The sequence below is a fragment of the Talpa occidentalis genome, unplaced genomic scaffold (genome assembly GCF_014898055.3).
Source record: "Talpa occidentalis isolate TD23 unplaced genomic scaffold, MPIMG_talOcc4v2.1 talOcc4.5, whole genome shotgun sequence".
Classification (NCBI taxonomy): domain Eukaryota; kingdom Metazoa; phylum Chordata; class Mammalia; order Eulipotyphla; family Talpidae; genus Talpa; species Talpa occidentalis.
This window is the reverse complement of record NW_023604861.1, coordinates 33,742,091-33,755,305: the sequence shown is the minus strand read 5'-3', so window position 1 is coordinate 33,755,305 and position 13,215 is coordinate 33,742,091. Positions and strand designations below refer to the sequence as shown.

Below are 13,215 nucleotides of genomic sequence, written 5' to 3'. Positions count from 1 at the left end.
CCCCTCAGCAGTGCGTTTCAGTCAATCTGCCTATTCTGTTCCCCACTCTGTCTCTGGTGAATCTTCTCACCCCCCACACCTCTAGCCGGTACCCCAGTTCTTGTACGCATAAATAATCTTAAAAAAAAAACCAACAGATTAAGGATCAAATATTTCCTAAACAGGAAATCAGGTCTGTTTTATAGGTATAAATGGGCAGGCATAAACCATCATCATCTAAAGTAAGTGGCACATGGTTTAATTCAACATTTATTAAACTAAGTGAAATTTATACTCATGCTTACACACTGAAGTACACCTTTATGCTTATGAATTTGCCTCACTGACAATATGGATTAAGAATTTAAATCACTGGGCCTCCCCTGGTGGCGCAGCGGTTGAGCGCTGGGCTGCGAGGCTGCCTGCAGCCTCTGCAGCACTGGTTTGTTCCCCGGCCACCAGCAAGGGTCCCACAAAAAAAAAAAAAAAAAAAAAAAAAAGAATTTAAATCACTATCCCAGGTTCTCTTCTCTTTTAATATTCCTTCTAATGAAAACAATAAATGAAGAAATGAAGAAACCAAAAATGAGCTCTGTGTATACCAAAAAGAAAACAGCTAAATAAAAGAACCATTAACCAAACCACTAGGTTCCAGACGATACTGCCTACTAAGTTAGACTACCTATTCTGATGTAGGAACCAAAAAGCCGTAATACCAGATTAACAAAAAGTTGGTATTTAATCCTAGGCTGTTGGAATTTGCTTTTTACCAATTCTGTCTTTATCCCTTGAAATGAGTATGAACAGTGGTTTCTAGGAGTAGGTATGACTCTGGACAAGACTGAAATGTCTGAGGCACTTGGACACTCATTCCAGAGACAACTACTAGAATTAAATCCAAAACTGCATGACTCTGGATACTGGAAAGAAGGAAGCAGTAGAAAGACGGTGGGCACTCTAACCGCATGCTGTACATGTGCTTTCCTGCCCACCAATAGAATTTTCCAACCCATTGCAATTTAGTTAACCACATCTCTCTACTCTCCAGTCTGAGGTATCACCCCAATCAAAACTCACATCACACCTCAAAGAGATCATTTCAAGTTCCTACTGATGCAATAACATTCTAAGTGGTGTATTATTAAAAAAAAATAAGAAAAAGTATCCATCCAACTGAAGTCTTACTTCAAACTACATGCCACAATAAAGAAACAACACTTACTTATACAAATGAAATCTTCCCAAATATCAGCCTGAGTTGCCTGAGGAAAATGCCATAAAAATGAAGCTTAAAAAAAAAAAAGGCAATGAAAACTTTGAGAAATGAAACTAGGGTCCATTGAAGATTTTGATCTAAAAACTACATAGAAAATATAGAAAGTACTAGATGGGAAAAGTAGTGAATGTAGGTTAAACAACATGAAATCCAAAAGATGTAAGTGTCCAAGAGGAACATTTTTAGTACCTTTCAAGGGTCTAAAATTGAATAGCCTTTTAAAATTAGAGTTGGGCGTATAACTGTCAGGAAAACGAACAGTCACCGTGTAGAAATAAATCTCATATGGATCCAGTTTTGGTCATAGTTGTTTATATCTTTTAAAATATCTCAATGAGGTTTTAGATGTATTTAACTTATTAAACACCCGTTTTTAAAAAAACAAACATATAAGCCTAGTTGCAAACTGTATTATACACTATCTTCACAAAAAATAATGTGGTGAATTACAACAGAATCATAACGCAGAAGTAGCAGCTTACATTAAAAACTAAGAAAACTCACAAGGGATGAAAAAGTATGAGAAGTTTAACAGTCTGAGGAAAGCAAGAAGATAAGGTCAAATTCATTATCCCTTCTCTTTTATAAAACCCTTAACCTATCAATTCTTACCACCAGTGAGAAGCCAGCAGGGCAGGAAATGGTACTAAATTCAAGGGTCCATGACAGAACTGGAGATACTGACTAACCGAAAAACTGCTAGAAAACTGTATATAAAAAATTTGGTTTCTATAGTAAACAGTAAAATAAAAGTTTCACATTAAGATTTAGCTTTAAGAGATTACATCAGTTTGCTTATACACATACAAACTTAAAGAAACAAAGACAAGCTACTGTTAAAGGACTTCATTAGGTCTAAGCATAAAGTAATTTTCCATCACAACTGAAATTTTCCATCTCCTTCAAACATAACTGAAAAAAAAAGTAAAAAAACTTTTCACTAAGTAAATTCTTAGTGAAAAGAATATAAAGGCTAAATCAAGTGGCATTCTTTTGCCAAAACTTTGAAAAACATTGATTCAAGTTTATCATTCTAAATATATATTATCTCAATGTCCCTTCTGTTTCGATGATGGGCTTCTAAAAAGTGGAGGGAGTGAAGAAATGACTTAAAATCCTCATAATTCTGGAGGCTTGGCCTTTCTTTTATATATACAAAACTACAAGGGTGACATCCTTAATTGAAATGAGAAAAAAAAAACTGTAAACATTGCTTTTATACTGTCACTTGAGGTACTGTTTAGCTAAGGAATCAAAACACTTAAGCAAATACAATTTTTTTGTAAAAATGACTTGATTCAACTTTAGGGTTATAGTTGTCAAAGAAAACCTAAAAGCATGCATTTTTGATATATTAAAACATTCACACCTCAATGTGACTTTGTGACCTTTAGTTACATTACCTGATCTGTGATTGTAAAGGTGCTATTAATATTTTATAGTAATACAAAAAAGAAAAAAAAAAAAAAAGCTGGTATATCAAAATGCAAGCAGTTTCGTACACAGGACAACGGGTATTTGGTTTAGGTGTGGCATTAAAGCACATTACAGGGCCTCCCCGGTGGCGCAGCGGTTGAGCGCTGGGTTGCGAAGCTGCCCGCAGCCTCTGCTGTGCGGGTTCGATCCCCAGCTGCTCCCCGGCCACCGGAGGAGGGTCCCACATGGCGTGCAGACCTCTCCTGCCGCCCGCTGCTCCCCTCAGCAGTGTACTTCGGTCCTTCTGCCTGCTCTGCTCCCCGCTCTGGCTCTGGTGAATTCTCTCGCCCTCCCGCGCTTCTGACTGTACCCAGTGCATGTATAAACAAAACAAACAAACAAACAAATAAATAAATAAATAAATAAATAACATGCCTCTATAAAAAAAAAAAAAAAAAAAAAATGTGTTAAAGCACATTACAACTCTTCCCTAAGCCAAATATCCTTGTTCTTCCTGTAGGTCTAAAATTTCTCCCCTAAAAAATAAGGACCACCACACAGACATAGTTAACAGTGTTTCCCTGCTAATAACAATTCATAGGATGAGTGATCAACAAGATCATTCTAAAACTGAGAGAAAGGGGCTTTATAAATTTTTCAAAGGATCCCTAAAATCAAAAAATAAATATAATAATGGGATAGAAACACAGGTCTCTATATTCCCATTTAAGCAGGATTTTAATACTGTTTTTGAAGACAGTACATGCTGTCAAAAAAAATAGAACTAGAACTTTTAGAGCATTGTACCAAATGCTGTTAAGTATCAAGAGGTATGAAGACACCATCCCTCTTCCACCAACTTAGTCTACAAATATATAACACAAAGTAAATTTATAAGACCCTGAGGATCACATGCAAAGAAAAAGATTGGAAGCAGTAGCCTGAGACTTCCAGGAAAAGTTACTCATTTGTTAGCACATTGGAACTCTGCTGTCATTATCACAGGACAGCCACTGCCACCAGTGTCAAACTGCAGTTGTGGTTCACTGTCATCACAGCCCTATCCCATGGTAGTAATTTAAAATAATTTTCAGGTGTTAACTTTACATTATTTAACTGGATCATTATAAGGGGTCACCAACAAGAGAAAAACCTGTAAAACTTGCAAAGGTACTTAGCTCCAACTCATTTTTCATAAATTTAACCCTTTGGACCAGCTGGCTTTCACCTTGTTAGGGTGTTCAAAAAGTACACTCTATGTTTACATGGTTTACAAAGAAAAATACTTTTTTTCTAACAGATTGCAGGGCCTCAATTTCCTACAATTCTAACTCAGTGGGGCTGAGGACCCCAGCATTGAAGGAGCCCCGGGCAACACCAAGGCAAGCAGCACAGGACTATATGGGAAAACCCTTCCACACACCACAGCATCAGCAGTTAAACATCCCCTCAACCTGCTTGCACACAACTTTCTCCTCACTGTAAAAGCCAGGTGACTATGAAATGAGCTAAATGAAGGGTACAGAAAAGAAGGACAAGAAGATTTCAAAGAAGTGAGTTGACAGAGAGCTGGTGTATTTGGGACCAGTTTTACAGCCATGAAATGCCAGACACCAATTAGTAAAGTTTTAAGAGAATTCAACCTGTGGGGTAGGAAGAATTACCAAATGCATCATTTTTACCAAGGGCTTTTTCTACCTCTGAAGCACAATAATTCATCTCGTATATCCAACCATGACATGATACTCTTTGCTTGACAAAGTGACAGGTCACCGAATAACACAAAGGGATACCTTAGGGGGAGAAAAGCAAGAGGAGTCTTCACCTGTGGTTGATGATATGTTATACTGTTGCTCACAATTTTGTTTTAAAGCCCAGCTTATTCCTTTCCAGCGATACACTGAAGAATATATATTTTAGCCTAATAACATTTCTGGTCCTATTCATTTTAATGTCAACACCAATTACAAAGATCATAGAAATGTAAAGTAATTCTTAGTCACCATAACACTAAACACAACTACAGAGTCTAAGGGTCATCTCCCAGGCAACTATACAATACACCTAGATATGGAATTGTTCTTCAAGGGCTCCAGATTTAACATCTCAGGAGGGACTAAAAATAACACTGACGCTTTCATAACAGTGTGGACAAGAGTAGAGCTGGCTCTTTGATACTGCAAAGAAAAGCTTTGAAATTGACTAGCTCTTCATGTAGTCTTTTTTTTTTTTTTTTTTTTGTAGCATAAAGTAGAGAAAAGTGAGAGCAATGTTAGAAATAAGTGAGAATTGGGAAAAGCTCTCCAGCTACATTTAATCTGTTCATTTATTCAAATGTAATCCTAACTCAGAATCCTGTAATCCTAACTCAGAAGAGAAACACAAGGTTTCTCTACCCACAGAAGAACCCAGAACTCCCCTTCTAATTCCTTCCTTGTCAAAAGTCATCAAAAAAAGATCAACTTTCAGGATGTGCCACCAGTCAAGAGTCCACAGAAGAAAAAAAAAAATTCATACGCAAGGTTTTCAAAAGGTGCAAAAGTCTTCAACTTAACTGCAAGCAAACAACCACCTTTTCTAGAAAAGCCAATTATCAAATAGTTACCTGGAACTCTCACCTAAATTATATCTGGTATCTTCACAAGTCCATTTTTATTCTAGCAGAAATTGGCCTTCCTTTTCAATAAAATAATGGAACATTAAGGTAAAATTAAAATGTTATGGTTGATTCTAGAAACACAACTTTAATACTTCTTTTAAGATGTTCTCTTCAGGTATTCTAGTCCTTTACCTGCTACATTAGATCCAAGGAAAAACAATCCAAACCTCTGCACTAATTTACAAATAAGTTTGGATCTCTAGGTCATGAGAATCCAAGACCTCTTCATCACCTGGGGAAAACTTAAAAGTATGAACTGTGAAAGATTTTAAATGTTCTCAGAGCTTCCAGAAATCACCTGGTAGTTTATCCGAACTACTTTTTCCTTCCCCATCACTCAAGAGAGAATTCTGCAGCGCCTTTTTGTGGTTTCCAGTGCCCTACACATTCAGAGAAACCTCTAGTAAATTACAGAAATGATCCCTAAAAAATGGTCCCTGAGTATAGTCCTCTATGTTCTTTCTAAAAATGCCTCAGCCCCCCCCCCCCCAGACATCTAATTCATGACACAAATTTAGACTGGGTATTGCTGAGGCTAATGTAACACCATATACCATTTCACATATTTCAGAAGGATTTTATTTGTTTACATTCTGGCATCACTGTAAATAAACACAGTTAAACTTTTCTATACTACAATTTTATGAAACCATGTGCTTTCTCTAAACTTAGGAAGAATATAATATATAATCAAAAGTTTATACACAAATATGTTTCACTCCAGCATGATTTTAAGTAACTAGACTAGTTATCAACCTAAACTTTTCCCAGAACATGAAAAGATTCAATAAATTATAGTCTTACCACATGGATTATAAAGACACAGGAAAATGTTTACAATACAATGTTACATAAAGTTGTATTTAAGATTGTAGATGGAATATAGTTCCAACTTCATTTATGCAAAAAATAAGACAGAAACCATTTTGATATTATAATGTATCTGGGTTGTGGGACTTGGAGCAATTTTTCCACATTTCTTTTACCTTCTTCGCTGTCTGGATTGAGCATATTTATTTTTATAGTAATAAACCTGTTCTTAAAGTTACTATGGATAATACTTTTCACACTGAGCAGAAAATAGAGATTAGCTCCTTTTCAAATAAAAATACATTAGGTAAAGTAAAAACGGAAATCTAAAAAATCTAGTGCCATGAACAGACCTTTTAATAGGCTAGTTTTTAATGCAGATTTTCAAATATGTCAGAATATCAAGTACATTATTCATTTGTTTTCTAATTCACAAATATAAATTAACCAATCTCAAAAAGCTCCTTGGTTTTGTGAATTATTGATGTTGTCACCTGCTAGAGACTTAATTCCAAGACAAATATACGAATCACTACATCACACGCACAAATCCTTTTGACACAAATTCAATTTCTGTGGCAACAATAATATATTGACTTAGCTTTATTTTTTTCTATTTTATGACACTTATTAATGGCATAGATAAAAGAAATCTATCATTTTTCTTTATTGTAAATGTAAACAATCTCATGCCATCTTGAGAAAGTTAAGGTAAATACCACTTGATACCCCTTAATGTAAATGAGGGCATGTCACAATAAAACATTAAGGCATTATTTTGCAAGCAAGACTGAGTCTCATAATCTTATTTTTTCTCAATCCTATTTTTTCTTAACTTTTTAGTTAAAAAGTTTAACTAAAATTTAATTAGGCTGCCAACATCTGCAGGACACTATATCAAATATAGAGAGGAAACAGTTACTGCCCGTAGGAGCTTACAGTCAAAGAGCAGCATGACAGTGGGATAAACACCTTAACAGAGGATGCAATGGTGATGGGGGAAAAAAGAAATTCTCTACTGTCCATTATATGTGCTTAAATACATGTTAACATGTACCCATTCTAGCAATAAGCTAAGTCTAAAGTAAAATTAATTTTAAGCCAAAATTTAAGTAAAAATTATAAAATGCAATTTTTCCTTCTTACAGAATGTGAGATTCCTAAAACGCTCATTCAAAAAAGTTACTAAACATTACTATGTTCTTGACAAGTGATACCTTAGTAGATAAAACAGATCTCTATCCTAACCAAACGTACAAGCTATTCAGGAAATAGACAATGAACACAGTAAGTCACAGAGAATGTTAAAAGGAAGTGAATGAGTATTTTGCTGAAATGTATAGTGCAGTGTCAGGCCAGCTTGTAAAACAGGATAGGAGATTTGCAGCTTGCGCTTTTCCATTTGGGGAGTTAGGGGCAGCACAGGCAGTGCTAAGAAAGTGATCTTTGAGCAGAGTGTAATGTGTACTAAGGAATTAGCTATGTGAATATGGGGGAGAATGTTTCAGAGACAAAGAACAAGCAGAATAGTCATAAAAAAATTTTTTTCTGATGTTTTCCAGAAACAAGGTCAATGCAACAACAGCAGTGGGCAACTAAGTCAGAGAAAAGGGAGGAGGCAAATCTAGTCCCTGGCCATTTTAAGGACCATGGGCTTTTAGTCTTCCACAGGAATAATCACAAATGTTAATGTATGAAACATTTTATAAATAACCTAAATAATAAATAATAACAATCCACACATTACACAAGATACACTGGGAGTAAGAAAAGAGATCAGTTCTCAATCACTCCCTTTAGGGCCCTTTAAGTGGCTTGTTTGGTTATGCTGCCAGGAGTCTTTTACCAGAAAATATTAGAAATATTCCCAAAGCACTGTACAGCCCACAAAGGCAATTCTCAGACAAACTCAGTGAATTCTATTGTATTAACAAAACGATTTTTTAATATGGTCAGTCTGAGGGGCCAATGGGAATAACCAAGCACATTCGCAGAAAAGAAGATGAGAAAAATTAGTTGCAACAAATTCCCTCAAACCCCTGATCAGCCCATGAGTCCCTCCCTGAGTGGTCTGCACACAAAAGGCAGGGTGCCCCACAGACCCTTAAGTCCCAGCCTCAGAGCTGCTCTAGGACAGTCCTTCTCCTACCCATACTTTTGTAAGTTTCTATTTCTTGTCCAAGCTCTAAGGCACTGCCCCAGCCCCTTCCCACTCAGTACCTGTACTCAGGCTGCTTCTGTGGCCCCATGTGACTACCTACTCACCTTCCAAACACTGCCTGCTTCGGGAAAGTTCTGTAACTTTCCCCAAACATGCCTCTCCAGCGTCTCCTATAAACACCCTTGGGTTTACCACGCAGAAGCAAACAACCTGCATTCTAGGATCAAACTCACCTAAACTAGAATCTCGCACTGATGCTGATCAGCTGTGTGACCTCTGCGTGACTTTGAGCCTTAATTTCCTTACTTGTAGCATAAGGATAGGAAGCTTCTGCCAGAGAAGCTTGTAGAGAAACTTGAGAACACAAGGTACTACACCTGAAAGGGAATTTAACATTTCTCCCCCCCATCCCCCTTCCTATCCTCCCTTCCTACCAGGACCTACATTCCCCTCATTCTCCTCAGAGGCTATCCCTACCCTCTCCTTCCTCCAGGATCTGTTATTTGTTACTCCATTTAACTCACTGATTTAAATATGCGCAGGTCTCCCCTATGGGCTAGGACTCCTAGAGGGCAGGGATTGTTTTTTGTTTTTTGGCTTTTTGCTAGCAGCTCAGTTTTGCTGGGTGTCAATTAAGTTGGACCACCCTCTTTTCAGCTGCTGGGGCCTCTCATGTGTGTTGCCCTTTGTTTACAATTCCCACAAAATTCGCAGTTTGTGTTTATGTCTCATCATTTTTTTAAGTGGCAGGGAGCATATTTCCCTCTTCTTTGATTCCCTAGACCTACTAAAGTGTAAGAAACATTTTAGGCCTGCGGTTTTCAACCTGACAACACATGAAATCAACTGAAGATGTTGGTTTGTTTTCTTTCTCTAACACAGATGCCTGACTATTATCCCAGACCATCTGAATCAGAATATCCAAAAGATATTTTAAAGCTCCCCCAGGTGATTCTAACGTGCAAGCACAGTTAAAACCACAAAATTAGGCCAACTACTTCATAAGGGCTGGACCAGTTTACATTCCCACTAGCAGGGTAGGAGGGTTCCCTTTTCTTTACAACCTTGTCAGCATTTGTTGTTTCTGGTCTTTTCAATATGGGCCTGTTGTACCACAGGGCAGGTTCTCTAATAATTTGGGCAGACGGGTAAAGGCAAGTACTAGAGCCTTTTGTGGCTTTTTACCTGTGCAGTGCAGCAACCAGGCAACCAGGTGTAGGGAGGGCAGGAGGCCCGGGTGCTGGAGGCTGGTAGGCGAATATGTACTCTTTCTCTGGGCTTTCTCTGGGGTCGTCTCATGGTCCTGCCTCTCTGCAGTCACTCGTCCTCTCGCAGCCGTTCTACTGCAGCCGGGCTCTGCAGCCCTTATAGCCTCAACCTCTAGGTCCAGGTGTGCCCATTTACACATGCCCACTCACACCACACTCCAAGTGCGCACAATCAGACGTGTGTGTGCCCTCTGCCCAATCTCCCAAACGCCTCCCGCATTCAAGGCCACAGGTGACAGCCACAGAGGCTGGCATAAAAGCCTGACCAATTCACTTACCCTACAGGGCCACTCTTACAGGTATCAACTAGTATCTCATTGTGGTCTTGATTTGCATTTCTCTAATCATCAGCGATTGTGAACATTTTTTCCTGGGCCTGCTAACCATTTTAATGTCTTCTTTGGAGAGATGTCTGTTTAGTTATTTTGCCCATTTTTTGATTCAGTTATTTGAGTCATTCTGGTAGTGTTTTATGAGTTTTTTGTATATCTTTGATAGCAGTCCGTTATCAGATGTATGGTATGCTAATATATTTGCTCCCACTCAGTAGTGCTCTTGCGTTATGGTTTCTTTTTTTTGAAAAAAGATTTATTCATGCATACAAGAACCAGGGTACAGGCCAGATGTGCAGGAGGGTGAGAGGATTCCCCAGAGACAGAGTGGGGAACAGAACAGGCAGATTGAATGAAATACACTGCTGAGGGGAGCACCGGGCAGGACAGGAGAGGTCTGCTGCACCATGTGGGTTGCTCCGAGGCTGGCGGGGATCGAACCAGCACTGCGGAGGCTGCGCACAGCTTCAAAGCACTGCCCTCAACTGCCTGTGCCACCAGGGAGGCCCTTTACTTATGGTTTCTTTTGCTGAACAGAAGCTTTTTAGTTGGATGTAGCCCCAGCTATTTATGTTCTCTTTTGTTTCCCTTGCTGTTGGGGACAAATCCCTAAAAGCATCACTAAAGTTTATGTCATGAAATGTGTTGCCTAAACTGTGGAAACAACCTAAATGCCCCAGCACAGATGAGTGTATCAAGAAGATGTGGTATGATGTACACAATGATCAGCAGGACTCAACATAGACACACAAGAAGCCAATCAAATCTTCACTTCCCCAGAAATCTGGATTTGGAAATCAGAGATGTGAATCGGTGTGTGGTCTGGCATGCACCAAAGGCATATACATATGTCTAAAATTGTGAAGCTCTGGTTTGTTGTACGGAACTCAAAGTAGTGGAAACCACTATGCAGAGATACAACAGTGAAACAAATGCCTAGTGAAAAGCAAAACAAAACTGTTTGACCCCAGAGGAGAGAAAAGGTCCCCAGCTTTCAGTTCTTGCTTCGAGGCCTCCATGAGTGCAAGTCACACTTTACTGAGGTTGGCATCCCTGTCTACATTCACAATTGCCCTTTCCAACCTTAAACTAAATATTGTATAGGTCCGCTCCTTTAAGCCAAATAGGCCTTGACTGAGACAGAACCCAAGATTGCAAATGGGTCTCTAGATATCCATGACATAGCCCACCTCATCATCATTACTACCTCCACTTACTAAGCACTTAACATAATTACAATATGCCCAACAACCCTATAAATTAGCCATTATCCCCATCTTAGAGATCAGGACTGTGACCCTAAACCCAGACTCCCTTTCCTCAGCTCAGTTCCCTTCTAATGGGACAGTTCTGTTATAAAACCTAAAAGAGAAAGATGTACTGGGAAAATGAAGCAGTCTCTGAGTTGTTAAAGGCCAAAGAAATTTGAAAATGAAATCTTAACAAGGAAGATGAGGATAATTTCCACTGGAAGAATAGTGTTGTAAGACTTTTAAAAGTTCAGGTGAATGAGTATAAAAGTTGGGGGTGACAGAAGCAATTTTAATTTCTGTAAATTGACTAACACTAATAAAAATTTGCTTTTCCAGACACTGTTCCCCTTAAGTGTAAAATAGAAATAAAATATTTTTTAATTTAGTATTTGTGGAATTTAAGGTTTAGTACATATCACAAGCCTTAAACTAGGCCCTCCCAATTCAGACTAAAATATAAAATCATAAGCCATTAAATGATCACATTCCAGATCATTTTTAAACATCAAAGCCAGAAATTAGTTAAAAGGCTATAACTAAAGAAAATTTAATTTTTAAATCATTGATAAAATTTGAACTTTTTTAAATCACTAAATTTTCTTGCATAATTTAATTACTACTTTTTATTACTACTCCCTAAATTGGTCTTTCATTTAAAATAAGTAAAAAAGATGATTGAATATTCACAAAGTTAACATCTGAAAAAGGGAAGCAGAGAGCATAGTTCTAGCTTTCACATACCATGCCAATACCGTGAACAAAATGTGAGTTACATTTTACATTTCTTTTAGAAATATTCACCAATTAAGACATAGTTAGGGGCATCTAAGCTAACAAAACAGCATTTGAACCGTGGCATAAAGACCTATATAACATGGCACCTGCCCTGGAAGATTTCACAGTCCAATAAATTCTAGAGGAAAAAAATAAATATCCTAGGTAACTCACTTTCCCTTTTTTTGATGATTCAAATAACCGAATAACATAAGTAACTGTCCTGCCAGGGTTATACATACTGACACACACAGGTTCCTCACCTTAATACTTTTCATGTCATCTGTCATCCAAAGGAATCGGGGGAATTTGGAGAGATAAATCCTTGAATAGGATTATATACAGTGAAATATCTAATAAGATTAGGTACACATCATCCTATGATGACACAGTGAAATTCAACAATATAGAATTCTGTATAATTCTATGTCACAAGCCAGGTTTTAAACACACTAATTTCTGTCATCTAGCTGCAAGCTCAAGTAACTGCAGACTAAACTACCCTTGGCACTCTTCCAGCAACACCAAAGACAACTTCAGCAATGACTCTTTAGCAATAATCCAAGTATATCTGTAAAGGACTTCTGAAAATATATGGCACCATTCAGATATAGTAATAAAACAAGTCAACAGAGGTTACAGAGAAGACAGCAGCTGAAAGCCACAGGCATGGGAAAGTCTCCAATCATCCTAATATTCTAGTACAAATTACTGAGGACTACAGATCTCACAAGGATACAAAGATAATTTTCCTGTGCCTGTTATTTTTAATTGAGATGTAATTTACATATAACATTGTGTATATTTAAGGTAAACAGCATGTTGACTTGATGCATGTATATACTGCAATGTGATTACTACCATAACTTTCGCTAAAACACCTATCATTTAATTTTTTGTATTGTCTAGTGTCTTAGCAATTTTGAAATATATAGCACCATATTGTTGACCATAAGTTGTCGTACATTAGCTCTCCAGTACTTATTCATCTTCTAGTTCTAAGTTTATACCCTTAAAAAATACCTCCCAAATTCCCCTACCTCCCAGGTCCTGGTAGCTACTACTGTACACTGTGTTTCTACAAGTTTGGCTCTAAATTCCATATAAAAGTGATATCCTACAATATCTGTCCTTCTCTATCTGGCTTATCTCACTAAGTATAATGTCTTCAAGGGTCATCATCTTGTGAAAATTGGCAGGAGGCCCTTCTTTGTACATATGTGTATATATGTATTTTTTTAACCAAGTTTTCTTTACCCATTCACCCATTAACATTTTGTCTCCATA

At 37.7% G+C, this 13,215-nt stretch overlaps 1 protein-coding gene across 1 annotated transcript in view; it reads right to left on the bottom strand.

Annotated features, from left to right (window-relative positions):
• Positions 1 to 13,215, bottom strand: part of DIAPH3 (diaphanous related formin 3) — a 454,058-nt gene that overhangs the window by 428,617 nt on the left and 12,226 nt on the right.